Below are 14,544 nucleotides of genomic sequence, written 5' to 3'. Positions count from 1 at the left end.
GGGATATATTTACTTTTGTTAGTTGATTTTGCTTTTTGTCTAGGTGTGTGTGTATAATGTTTTCTACGGTTTGTGGAGGAAACTTATTGATGTTGATGAAGTATTGTTTTATTTTGTCTAATTCGTCGTTAGTTTTATCTGGTGAGCATAGTTTTACGGCTGTGTTTATTTGGTTTATTAGTATGTTGAGTTTTTGTTTCCTTTCATGTGCTGAGTCCCAAGGAATGTATAGTTCAGTATGGGTGATTTTTCGATGGATTTCTGTTTTAAATTGTGCATCGGTTTTTGTAATTTTGAGGTTAATAAATGATATTTGATTGCTTTCTTCCTGTTCACACGTGAAGTTAATGTTGGGATGTATAGAGTTAATGTGATTGAAAAAAATTAAGTGTCTGTTTTGTAGATGTGAATTCCGCAATCGTGTCATCTACATATCTGTACCAGTATAGTGGTGGATGTAATGCTGTGTTAATTGCTTGTGTTTCAACTTATGTCATGAAAATATTGGCTAGAATTGGTGAAACTGGGTTGCCCATGCTTAGTCCATTTGTTTGCATATTGTTATAATGATGCCAATAGTCATTACTTTAACATACTGTTTAAAGATACATCAATAATATTAGTTACAAACAACAACAAAGTCCATAGTCACTGCTTTAACTATGCTATTTAAAGATACTCTAATAATGCTATTTCATTACAACAATGATGTCCATAGTCATTACTTTACCAAATGTTAATAGATACTTATTAATATTACTTAATAAATAAGAATGATCTCCATAGTAATTACCTTAACTATAATTTTGTTTCGATATACGTTAATAATGGTAGTTAATAAACAATAATGATGTTCATAGTCGTTACTTTAACCTAATGTTTAAAGATACATTAATAATATTACATATTAAGAACAATAATGTTCATAGTCATTACTTTAACCTAATGTTTAAAGATACATTAATAATATTACATATTAAGAACAATAATGTTCATAGTCATTACTTTAACCAACATTATAGAGGTACTTATTAATGTTGCTTAATTAATAATGTCCATAGTCATAAATTACTCTAACTGGAGTGTTTCAAGGTACATTAATAACATAAGTTAATAGCAACAATGATGTCTAGAGTCATCATTTTAATCTACTGCTTCAAAATATATTAATAATATTATTTAATAACCAGAATTATGTATATACTCATTACTTTAATTGTATTGTTAAAAGATACACTAATAACATTAGATAACAACAACAATGATGCCGGTAGTGATACGTTAACCTACTGTTCAAAGATAAATTAATAATGTTAGTTAATAAACAACAATGACATCCATAGTTATTACTTTTAGCTATTCTTTCAGATACATCAATAATTTTAGTTAAAAACAGCAACGATGTCCATACACATTACTTTAACTGTACTATTTAAATATACCTTAATAATGCTAGTTAATTAAAAACAATGACTGCGTAGTCTTTACTTTAACTGTACTATTTAAAGATACATTAATAACGTTCGTTAATAAACAACAATGATGCTCATGGTCATAACTGTAACCTACTGTTTAAAGATACATTAATAATTTTAATTAATAAACAAGAGTGATGTCCATAGTCATTACTTTAACTATACTGTTTCAAGATAGATTAATAATATCAGTTAATAATAATCAATGATATCCATGATCATTACTTTAACTGTAGTGTTTCAAGATACATTAATAATATTAGATAATAGTACCAATGATGTCCATAGTCATCACTTTAACCTACTGTTTCAAGATATATTATTAATATTAGTTAATAACAAAAATGATGTCTATAGTCATTACTTTAACTGTACTGTTAAAAGATACACTAAAAATATTAGTTAATAACAACAATGATGCCCGTAGTGATTGCTTTTACCTACTATTTAAAGTTACGTTAATAATGTTAGTTAATAAAAAATAATGATATCCATAATCATTACTTTAACTGTACTGTTTCAAGATACATTAATAATATTAGTTAATGAGCAACAATGATGTTCATAGTCATTATTTTAAAGGTACTGTTTCAAAATACATTAATAATGTTAGTTAATAAACAACAATGATATCCATATCGATTACTTTAACCTACTATTTGAAGATACATCATTAATATTTGTTAAAAAGAACAAAGACGTTCCTAGTCATTGCTTTAGCTAAATCTATTTAAGATATGCTAATAAATAAACAACATTGATGTCCATCGTCATTTCTTTAACGTGCTCTCACAAGATACATAAATAATGCTAGTTGATGAGCTACAATGATATCCACAGTATTTACTGTAACCAACTGTTTAAAAATAGATTAATAATATTAGTTCATACACAACAATGATGTCAACAATCATTACTTTTATCTACTGTTTGAAGATACATTAATAATATTTGTTAATAAACAACAATGATGTCCATAGTCTATACTTTAATCTACTCTTTAAAGATATACTACTAATGTTGGTTAATAAACAACAATGACGTCCATACTCATAACTTTAACTGTACTGTTTCAAGATACGTTAATAATGTTAATTAATAAACAACAATGATGTTTATAGTCATTATTCTAATTCTACTGTTTCAAGATACATCAATACTATTAGGTAATAACAACAACGATGTTCGTAGTCATTACTTTAACTGAACTATTTAAAGATGTATTAATAATTTTAGTTAATTAAAAACAATGATATGCGTAGTCTTTTCTTTCACTGTACTATTTAGATATAAACTAATAATTTTTGTTAATAAACAACAATGATGTCCATAGTCATTACTTTAACCTTAAAGTTGTTTTTAGACAACTAACAGTGATGTCATGACACTGAAATTGGTTATTTGACACTTATCTTTGCTATTTTAATATTAAAGTTGTTTATTACACAGTCAAGAGTGATGTTTTAACACTAAAGTTCTTTATTTGACAGTTAATGGTGATGTCTTAACAATGAGGTTGTTTATTAGACAGTTACGAGTAATGTCTTAACACTGAAGTTGTTTATTAGACAGTCAACAGTGATGTTTTAACATTGAAGTTATTTATTGTTCAGTTAACAGTGATGTTTTAACACTGAGGTTACTTATTTGATAATTAACAGTGATGTCTTAACACCATAATTGTTTATTTGAGAGCTAAGAGGATGTCTTAACTCAGAAGTTATTTATTTGACAGTTAACAGTGATGTATTAACACTGAAGTTCTGTATTTGAATGTTAAAAATAATGTTTTAACACTGAAATTGTTCATTTACATTTAATAGTGATGGTTTATCACTGAAGTTTTTATTAGACAGTAAACAGTGATGTCTTAACACTGAAATTGCTTTTTGACAGTTAAGAGGATGTCTTAACACAGAAGTTGCTTATTTGACAATTAACAGTGATATTTTAACATTGAAGCTGTTTCTTTGACAGTGAACATTGATGTCTTAACTCTGAAATTCCTTACTTGACTGCTGAGAGAATATCTTAACACAGAAGATCTTTATTTGACAGTTAAAGGTGATGTTTTACCCCTAAAGTTGTTTTTTAGACAGCTAACAGTGATGTCATAACACTGAAATTAGTTATTTGACACTTATCTTTGCTGTTTTAACATTAAAGTTTTTTATTACTCAGGTAACAGTGATGTTTCAACACTAAGGTTGTTTATTTGACAATTAACAGTGATGTCTTAACACGATAATTGTTCATTTGAAAGCTAAGAGGATGTCTTAACACAAAAGTTATCTATTTGACAGTTAACATTTATATATGCAAACACGGCTCGTTTTGGTTGAGAAAATATTTTGCGTAGAAGAGCGAACAACGTTTCGACCTTCTTCGGTCATCATCAGGTTCACAAAGAAAGAAAGAAGTAACTGACCGGAAGTTGACCACATGTTTGGAAGGGGTTGTGTAACTGAGTGTCGGAATGTAGAGGGCGGTGTTAGATGTTTGAATATATAATTTTATTTTATTATATTTAATATAGGTATAAAGGCGTTCCTCTGTATTGGTTTATTTTGAGTTTAAGTTGTTGTATAAATAAAACTTCTCTAATTTTGCGTTTGTTTATGTTTGTTTCTTTATTTAGTATTTGAGTGTTTTCTATGGTTATTTTGTGTTTATTTGACTTGCAGTGTTCGAAAACGTGTGAAGGTGACTTTTTTTATTCTTTGAATCTGGTTTCCATTTTTCTACTTGTTTCTCCAATACAAAAGTCGTGGCAGTTATCACATTGTATTTTATATTTTCTCAACCCAAACGAGCCGTTTTTGCATATTTATTTCTCTACAAGTGGGTTTTCTCGACATCACTGACAGTTAACATTGCTGTTTCAACACTAAAGTTGTTTACTTGACAGCTAAGAGAGATGTTTAGACTAAAGTTGCTTATTTGACAGTTAATATTGATGTTTTAACTCTGAAGTTGTTTATTTGACAGTTAACATTGATATTATAACAGTGAGATTATTTATTTGACAGTTAAGAGGATATCTTAACACAAAAGTTGTTTATTAGACACTTAATAGTGATTTTAAGACTAAAGTTGTTTATTTGACAGTTAACATTGATAGCTTAACACTGAAATTGGTTATTTGACAGTTAACATTGCTGTTTTCACAGTGAAGTTTTTATTACTCAGGTAACGGTGATGTTTTAACATTGACATTCTTTATTTGACAGTTAAGAGAGATTTTTAGATTAAAGTTGTTTAATTAACAGTTAATATTGATGTTTTAACTCTGAAGTTGTTTATTTGACAGTTAACATTGACATTATAACAGTGAAATTGTTTATTTAACAGTTAAGAGGATGTCTTAACAATGAAATTGGTTACTTGATAGTTTACATTGCTGTTATAACACTGAAGTTGTTTATTACACAGTTAAGAGTGATGTTTTAACGATGAAGTTTTTTATTACTCAGGTAACAGTGATATTTTAACACTGAAGTTCTTTATTTGACAATTAACGGTGATGTCTTAACAATGAAGTTGTTTGTCAAACAGTTAATAGTGATTTTTAAGACAGAAGTTGATTATTTGACAGTTAGCATTTATGTTTTAACACTGAAGTTCTTTATTTAACATTTAAGAATGACGTTTTAATTCTGAAGTTGCTTATGTACGTTTAACAGTGATGTTTTAACACTGAAATTGTTTATTTACAGTTTACATTGATATATTAACACTGAAGTTGTTTATTTGACAGTTAAAAGTGATGTTTTAACACTGAAATTTTTTATTAGACAGTTAACAGTGATGTCTTAACACTGAAATTGTTTATTTACAGTTAACAGTGATGTCTTAACTCAGAAGTTGTTTATTTGACAGTTAAAAGTTATGTTTTAACACTGAAATTTGTTTATATGACAGGCAGCATTGATGTTTTTAGACTGAAATTGTTTAGTTGACAGTTAACATTTATGTTTTTACACTGAAATTGTTTATTTGGCAGTTAACAGTTGTTTAGTTGACAGTTAATAGTCATTTGAATGTAACATATTTATTACTATATTGATATTTTGTTATATAAGCCTGCATAGACATTTATCCTATGGCATACGCATAGCTGTCTGAATTTTTAACTGTTTGACTAGAAGGGAGGTAACTGTCTAACATCACCCCCTGCACCTCTTGGGATATGTTATGAAATCCAGTAGTGCGATCCGACTTTCATTTTTATACCCCCAAGCGGTTAAAACAATGTCTTTCTACAAACAATTCATGTATTTTGTTATATTTCTGGACATTTCCCAAAGAAACGAGTTGGGCCAAGTGTCAAGCTCTGCTATATGAGAGTCAGTATTAAAATTGAAAGGGAACTCGTATCATGGAAAACAAGAAGTTGTCAAGATACACTGGAAATGAAAGTGACTGGTGGTGTCGCGATGTCCATCGACTTTAACCGGATGTATCTACTGGTAATATTAACTACCTACATCTAACAAATTTAACCGGATGTATCTACTGGTAATATTAACTACCTACATCTAACAAATTAATGTTTAATAACTGTTTCTAATTCCTATCTTTCCGTATTTCTGAATATATATTGCTTTAAAGCTGTATCACTTGGGTCAATTTTTTACTTATTACTGAAATAGTATTTCTCAATACTTTCACAAAATATTGTTAAACTGTCTTTTCGCGGTCAACACTGTTCCTTCCTCTAACAATTTCACTGAGTTATATTACAAGGATGAGGCGTAGCCTAGTGATTGGGGTATTAAAAAGTATAATTAATGCAGACGAACATAAGCTGTATTTCCTGCTGATTACGCCTAAAAGACACACATGCGCATATCGTTTCACTTAGACAGAAAATGCCAATTTTTTAGTTCCTGTATAGTTTAACTGCACGTAGAACCACGCGACCCTGATCATGATGTGGCTACTAAAACCGAAGATAATTCTCTTCTACGCCTTTTAACCCTTATTAGTCTATGCTAGGAACGTTAAACGAGCCGTTAATTATCCATTTAACGATAACATAGGATGTTTGTTCATTGTTCAGAATCCATCAGTTTTTCCCTTCACAACAAAAATATATTTTAACTTCGTTGTGAGAGAAATTAAATTTTAATGAACATTTTCGAAGAACTGTATATATTGTCTCTTTCCTATTTGTTTCAATACAAACTCTGTATGTTGTTTATCTTTTCAATAATAATATGTTTACTTTTGAATTTCGTCTAAAAAGGATTTGAAGACTTCTTGAATCTCATGACGTATTTTATCCAACAATAAATCTTTATTTGCCTTTCGACAGCTTTTCAATTTAGACAGGATATATGCCCAACAACACTGATGTTTACAATATGAAAGATATCGTTGTAAACACAACATCCATTTACTGTGTTATTATAAGTGGAATTTATATTTTTTTACAAATTTATTTCAGTATATTACTCATACTGTTTGTAAACTTAACACTTCCAATTATACCATGTGATATATGCACGAATATCTTAAATATTACTTTCTTCGAAACATATCGATAATTATAAGCTTAATTCAGGGAAAAAAAACTAAACAAACCTGGAAATGCTAAGAGCGGAAGCAATAGAAACAAGCTACATATTAATAACACTACATCTGCCAAACATTTACTGGGTGATCTCAACTGTCACAGAAGGTGTGTCGTCATGTATAGCCCTAAACAAAGTAACCATAGCCTGTTTGAACATTGGTTACTAATCTCACAATATATTGCACACTTACAAACCATTTAGACATATCTCCAATTTGGTATTATTGTAACATCAAGTATCACAGGGTATTTAAAACACAAAGTATTATCTCGATACTTCCTAAATAACACTTAACATATTCTACCTCTTCAATACAGTTATAATTTTAAGATATAATTATTTTAGATGTTGAAGATTTCTTTGAATCACACTGTATACAAAATGGATATTACTTGAACAGGGGCGGAAAACGTGTCTAATACAGGAATTAACGAGACTTCATCACAGGGTTCCTGTTGCACAAGAACCTGTTTCAAAGATCCACAGTTTCAAGAGGCATCTTTTCTGAACATTGTTCCTATAAGTGTGTGTTTAAACGTCAAGTTTCTTCGTCATCAATGGAATTCTCCTATCACATGTAGTTGGAACGTAACAGATGTAATAGTTCTAGGTTGTTATTTGAAGTTGAAAGATCATTTGTCAGCACTGTTATATCAAGGAGAATTTAGACAGTGGTATACACTAACAAAGTCGTGTCCATTGTGGATAGTATCACTAACCAATGTTGGTAGAAAATATCATTCACAGAAATGTTGAGTCGTGGTGGTTGTGGAAGACAAAATTCTTCAGTGTTTCTAGGTAGAGAGATCTCGCTGGTTGTTAAAGATACGTCAATGGTATAATGATAGACTCAATGACATGATACATTAATCGGCATGTATGGAATACAGGATAAATTAAATTAACACGTTATATCTATAATGTTGGTTCTCCACTGATCCAACTATCATGGGTTGGGCTGGTCCCGATTGTCCCAAAAATTATTTCACTTTGTGGTTCACTATGTAGAAGTAATGAAAGTCCTAGACTAACAGTGTTAGACTGTGTCAGGTGTAGGGGACCATGTCAGCTGGGTCAAGCTTGTAGAATGGGCCACTTCTGACGTGCCATAGCCCACAAACTTCTTTTTACGACTGTTCTTGAGAGATGTACTGTAGAGTCGGAAAACCTGAGAATTACAACTGTATATGATCGCCACAAAGAAGCCCTGCAGAGAAACGAACAGAGTAAAAGCAAACCAGAGAGAAAAGAACCCGGTAACCTGGGCCAAGAGACAGAGTAACCACGTGGCTATCTGATATACAACGACTTTCAGGTAGAGAAACAGCTGAAGGCAGCGACGGGCTCTCATTTTCTCAGCAGTGCGACGATTCATCTGCATGCTCACAGTGTAGTGGATAGCAATGACCGAGTGGATAAAATAGAAAAGGTCAGCTCCGGCCAATACAGCCGCAGGAAGCTCGAAGGTGTACATAAGAGTGTTATAATCCACAAGCCAACAAGTAGAAACCACTAACGGACGGCTCTCAGGTCCGCTGTTGTAGTAGAGTAAAGCCGCTAGACAGGTCAGAGCTGCCGGTAAGCCCCAGGAGAATAGGGCACACTTCAGGAATGACTTACGACTCTCAGTAACCGGTGATATCTGAAGGTTGACATTTTCACGGAAGGTTCGAAAGAGATCTCGGGTCATGACGGTTAACCAACAATGCAGCGACAACCACAGGTAGTGCAGCAGAAAAGCCAGGGTCAGACAGAGTCCGTGGTCATCCACCTTTCCACACCGATGACGGAAAGGAGGTGAGACAGAAAGAGGGCAGTCAGGAGATTTAGCAGAGATGTGCCGCTGACGGTCCGAAGGTCAGAGAATAGCGTATAGGTAATGAATGCCAGCACCACCCCGACTATCGAAAGGCTCGTGCCGATTACCGTCAACAGGGAGAGAAGACTTGCTGCTCCGGAACTCCAACCACCGTCTACCCCAAAATCACTCGTCCGGTTACCAGATTTCCTGGAAAACATTGTGGCTGAGCCACTCACAGCCTGCAGGCTCACTGAAAATACGTCTGCCATATCGAACGGGTTTGTTTTTGTTTAATTCAATAATATAAGAATAACAGATTTTGCTGTTAGTTTTTCTTTGGTCCCTCTGTAGAGACGAGCATGTAATAAGTTTTACATCAAAACGGCAATAAAACTTGGATTTGATTAAATCAACAAATCTTTGAATCACATTAAAAAAATCTTACTGTTAGTCCACTTCTCTTCGCGACTCTTAAACTTAAGATCACCTCTTCTTTTGCTGACTTACGAAACTGTTATCTTCAAAAAACAAGGCCTTAGTTAGTAAGGTGCAAAGAGTCCGTATCTACAGAACCACCGCTATACAATCGTTGAAGTTCACAGAAGTGACAGAATAAGGCGCTAAGTATTTACCTCAAGCGAAGCAACGCAGCACCACCGCGCCCTCAATTGTAGAAGTATACAACTAAACTAAAGTGATTTAATATATGACATTTATTATGATGCAAGAAGAAAGCTTCAGTGTGGTAACTTAAAATTTATTTATTAACATATTATCAAAACGTGTCTAATTTTTATGGAACATATAGTAAAATGTAAATATTAGCAACTTATAATATAACCGATAGCTACAAAAAAACAACAACACAGTGTCAACTTTTTGTGTTTTCGTGCCGTTTAAACAATAATAATAGCGCCACCTACACATCTAGAGGTTTGTTCAAAAACATTCAATTCTTTTGTACGTTCTTCTCTTTACATGTGGCAGTTACAAAGAAATCCTTGTGTAAAGCTAGTTATTTCAGGGAAAGTAACTAGGATTTATAAGTTTCATTTATAAACGTGTGTATGTGGCATTAAAGACAGTGGTACTATTTTAGTGTGGGGAGAAATGGTTTATCCTACTCATACAAGTGTATACGCGGTTCAGGGTACTGAAGACATTTCAGCAAACTATTGGATGGTAGGGCCACGATTAAACCCTTATTTCTACAAAATGCACCAACTGTTGATAATGTAGTGCGTTTTGGAGTTCATATACCAATTGCAATTAATACGTTAGAACCAAAAGTTTATGAGGGGAAAAACAACAAAATGGACATTTAAACTTTGTAAATAGTAAAATTACTAATTTTTTCGGTTACCAACATTTAATATTTGTCAATAAAAATATAAAATTAGAGTGGGGCGATTGTCCTCTCCCCTAGTTTGCTCCACTGATGCAAAGGGTATCAAAAACATTTGCTGTTTACCTAAATTACTATTAATAAAAACTAACAGTATTTTTATTTCCGCCTGAGAAATGGAAGAATGCTAGGGTTAGGATAACACTGTGTTTAGAACAGGCGATGAAGAATAATAAAAGGGAAGGATAACACTGTGTTCAGAAAAGACGATGAAGGATAATGTAAGTTTAGGGTAACACTGTGTTCAGAACAGATGATGAAGGATAACGTAAGGCTTAGAGTAACACTATTTTACAGACAATGAAGGATAATTTAAGGATGAGAATAATACTGTATTTAGAACAGGCAATGAAGAATAATATAAGGGTAAGGGTAACACTGTGTTCAGAACAGATGATGCTTGCAGTCGTTTCACTCAAGGATAAACTTGCTACACTAAGACAGTAACGGAAAGTACATCTGCTTGTTACACTAAGACGCTAAGGAAAACACACCTGCTTGCTCCATTAAGACAGTAATGGAAAGCACACCTGTTTGCTACACTAAGAAAGTAGAGGAAAGCACACCTACTTTGAAACCATGTCGTATTCTCATCCTTTTCTCTAGTACCCCCTGACGACGTTCATCAAGATCCCTCTTCATGATTCATGCCCCATGTAAGAATCAAGCTCCTCTGTTATTTACAGTCACTTCAACAGGTTGGGTAAGGAGATAACGTGTTCAAATAATAATAATGACGGGGTTACATATTCAAATAATAATAATGACGGGGTTACATATTCAAATAATAATAATGATGGGGTTACATATTCAAATAATAATAATGATGGGGTTACATATTCAAATAATAATAATGATGGGGTTACATATTCAAATAATAATAATGACGGGGTTACATATTCAAATAATAATAATGACGGGGTTACATATTCAAATAATAATAATGACGGGGTTACATATTCAAATAATAATAATGAGTTAGGACACCCTGTCGTGATAACCGAGCATCCCTTCACATGTGGTTCCGTTAGCTTGTGAGTGCAGAAGTGAACATACTTGCAAACGAAGTACATCCCTAGAACACAAAATCAGATGTCATGTTCTGGTGCATCATACGTAAGTGATTGTTTTAACGTATATAACTCACCTTGATATCACATCGACAGGGAATATACTATATAGACAAGAACATCCTATATCCATTACCAAATTTGGTCTCGCTATAAGTGTGTGTATGGAGTGGGGGGGACAAACATATCATTATAAAACCTGAATTAATAGATATGCATTCATGTAACACATGTTGCATAGTGTTGGGTATCACGTCTTGTCACAACGCGTGTGTGTACTGTTGGATCACAGCATGTTTCAGTATATTCAAGTCAAAGTTTGTACTGTGTGTTCTGAGATTTTGTGGTTAAAACTGATACAGAGGTTTAACGTTAATATATCCAAGTTAAAGTTTGCACTGTGTGTTCTCAGGTGTTGTGGTTAAAACTGATATAGAAATTTAACGTTAATATATCGAAGTTAAAATTTCTATTGTGTTTTCTGGAATATTGTGTTACAACTGCTACAGAGGTTAACGCTCGTACTGTGTGTTCTGGGATATTGTCGTCAAAACTCCACAGAGATTAACTTTTGTACTGTACGTTCTGTGGTTAAAACTGCTACACAGAAGACTCTTGACTGCTAGTTTAATTTGTAACATAGTGCAACATGAGCAACAGAATAGATGGAAAGCCAGTGAAACAGGTAAACACCTAGAAGTGGAATCAATATCGAGTTTCTCGAAGAACCAAAGAACCTAATCAGGTAGACCTTCCTAGAATCCTAGACAACTCTTCTAATTTGACAGAAAATTCAGCAGTTTAATTGCCTAAAGAGCACCTAACCACGCTTCCTAGTTAATAGGTAGATTTAGCATCAAGCAATGTTTGCTCATCTGCTGTACGGTTGTCACACTTGGGTAGATATGAGGCCCCTAAGGGTCTCGACTTAGATTCCATCAGTAAATCATTAACCTTGAAAAGAGTAACCGTTAATTTGAATCCTAAATCATGTATTAATTAAACTGGAGCGAAGATCTTTAACATTCAGTTGAGGTACATGATTAGAGTCTAACAGTAATGTATGGATGAGAAATATATTTCTATTTATCTGTAGAACTGTTGTACGTATGTATATATGTCTTCTTCAGTTTTCTCTTTATCAAGAGTCGCCATCCTTCATATGTGTTGCCCATGTATCTGTTACGTATATCCGTCTGTATACTATCATTTGTAATTCTATAAATGTTCTCCTCAGCGTTCGTTATCAACCAGTTTGTCTTTACATACATGCCATTCATCTTTTGTTTACCTATCTAGTTATTTTGGAATGTTATGTACGAGATTCTCTCTTGATTAGGTTTTATAGAGGGATTCACTGCTTCTTTAATATGTATTAATATAGAAAACAGAGGGCAACATACAACTTCGTATTCCTACGATCAATAGTCATGTAACAACAGCTGTTAAAGGTGCTTTACACACTTGGCTCCTGATGTCGGAGTCGCTTCGAAGTTGGGATTAAGTTGAGTTGAATTTTGTTAGTGTCAGAGATGGCATCACACTTTGTTAGCTGTACCTTGTTAGTGTAAGAAATGGCACCACACTTTGTTAACTTTATCCTTATTGGAAGGGATGGGTACCATACTTTGTTAGCTGTACCTTGATTGGAAGGGATGGCCACCATACTTTATCAGCTGTACTATCTACAAGCCGAGACAGTTATTCACATAATCGTACAGTTCTTTATTCATACCTTATCAAATGAAACAGGAGCTGAAGAGATAGTGTGGAAATTATTTCTAGCTTTACCAGTTTGATGTACTGAGAAATATTACACGTTTCATGAAATGAGAAGCCATGTGCTAAGTATATTGTTGATAATTTTACTTCGATAGTAAAAAGTTAATATAACGTGAGTTAGGATAAGTAAAAACAAAATAAAATCTATTTACAATAACTACAGTTTTTTATCACGGATAAAGTCTAATTTTTTAACTGAATGTTCTTGTTAATTAAAATTAGCCATTTGTATATTTTGTCTTGCGGAAAGATTTTCGTAGTTTTAAGTAACATTCATAGTATATTGATAAGTTTAAATTTAATACTTATTAAGTTATTTAATAAATGTCTTTATTAACCCTTTTAGAATTATTCATTACATAAATACACTATCGATGTCACTTTGTTAATATTCCATTATTTTATGGCATGTGGGTATTCTAGTAAACATAAAACTAGCTGATGATATGAAACAGTAAGATATCTTTCCATCTGTTTCTTTATATATACCCTCATAGCGATGACAAACGTTTGAAAGATATCAAATAGTATAAATATCTATTTACCTGTCTGTCTGTTTGTCTAAATACTTACCTATCTGTTTGTCCGTCTGTTGGTGTACATACATATAATCATAAATATGTCAAGCTCTCCAATGATATGAAACAAAAAGATGTATCTGGATATTTACCTTCTAGCAATCAGTTCACATTTAGAAACATTAATGAGCATAAACATTTTAACGTTTACGAACCAGCAACCGAGAAAACTTGTACTACGTACAGTCAACAGGAAACAGAACTCGTTTGTGAACAAACAGACGTAGCAATAACAAAATTCTCATAGTTTACTCTTTCGTAATAAGGGGAAAATATGTTTATATCTTGAGTGATGTTGGCAAATGTTGCATAAACTTCCACAGGTGTTCTACACGTAGTTATCACTTTGGTCAATTTTTATTAACAGTGGTCATTTTATAGAACTTATAATTGTAGCTTTCATAAGACACTTCACGTGTAAGAGCAGTGCAAAGATGAATACAAGTTAATGTAAGTCTGTGATTAATATCGTCTTCAATATTTTAATAAAAGTGAGTGATTTAAGTAGGTAATATTGGATATTGGGATACCACAAACGGACTTCTGTCTGACATAATTCATCTTTTTTTTATTTTTCTATCTGGGCACATTTCTCTCATAGTAACTTTATTGAAGTCTCTGACCTTCACAGCTCCACATGTTAGATTGTTCTTATGAACCACGACTTCAACCAGTAATAATGAGACCTGAATACTTTCAGTAATAATGCATGAAGTAATAAAGATTTCCATTTCTTGTTGACATTGGTGTTTGAACACGTTATTTTTGTAAAACGTTTTACGAATATAGTAATTATATCGAATATTGATACATATTAAATATCAAAGGGCCTGAATACTATATAAATTGACATA

The 14,544-nt window shown here is 32.5% G+C and overlaps 1 pseudogene; it reads right to left on the bottom strand.

The window, feature by feature from the left end:
- Nucleotides 1-6,752: 6,752 nt before the first annotated feature.
- LOC143230643 (adhesion G protein-coupled receptor E3-like) lies at nt 6,753-9,500 on the bottom strand (annotated as a pseudogene).
- Between the last annotated feature and the right edge of the window lie 5,044 nt (nt 9,501-14,544).

This window comes from Tachypleus tridentatus, chromosome 10, assembly GCF_004210375.1.
Source record: "Tachypleus tridentatus isolate NWPU-2018 chromosome 10, ASM421037v1, whole genome shotgun sequence".
Classification (NCBI taxonomy): domain Eukaryota; kingdom Metazoa; phylum Arthropoda; class Merostomata; order Xiphosura; family Limulidae; genus Tachypleus; species Tachypleus tridentatus.
Note: the sequence above shows the minus strand (reverse complement) of the source record. Positions and strands in the feature narration are given on the sequence as shown.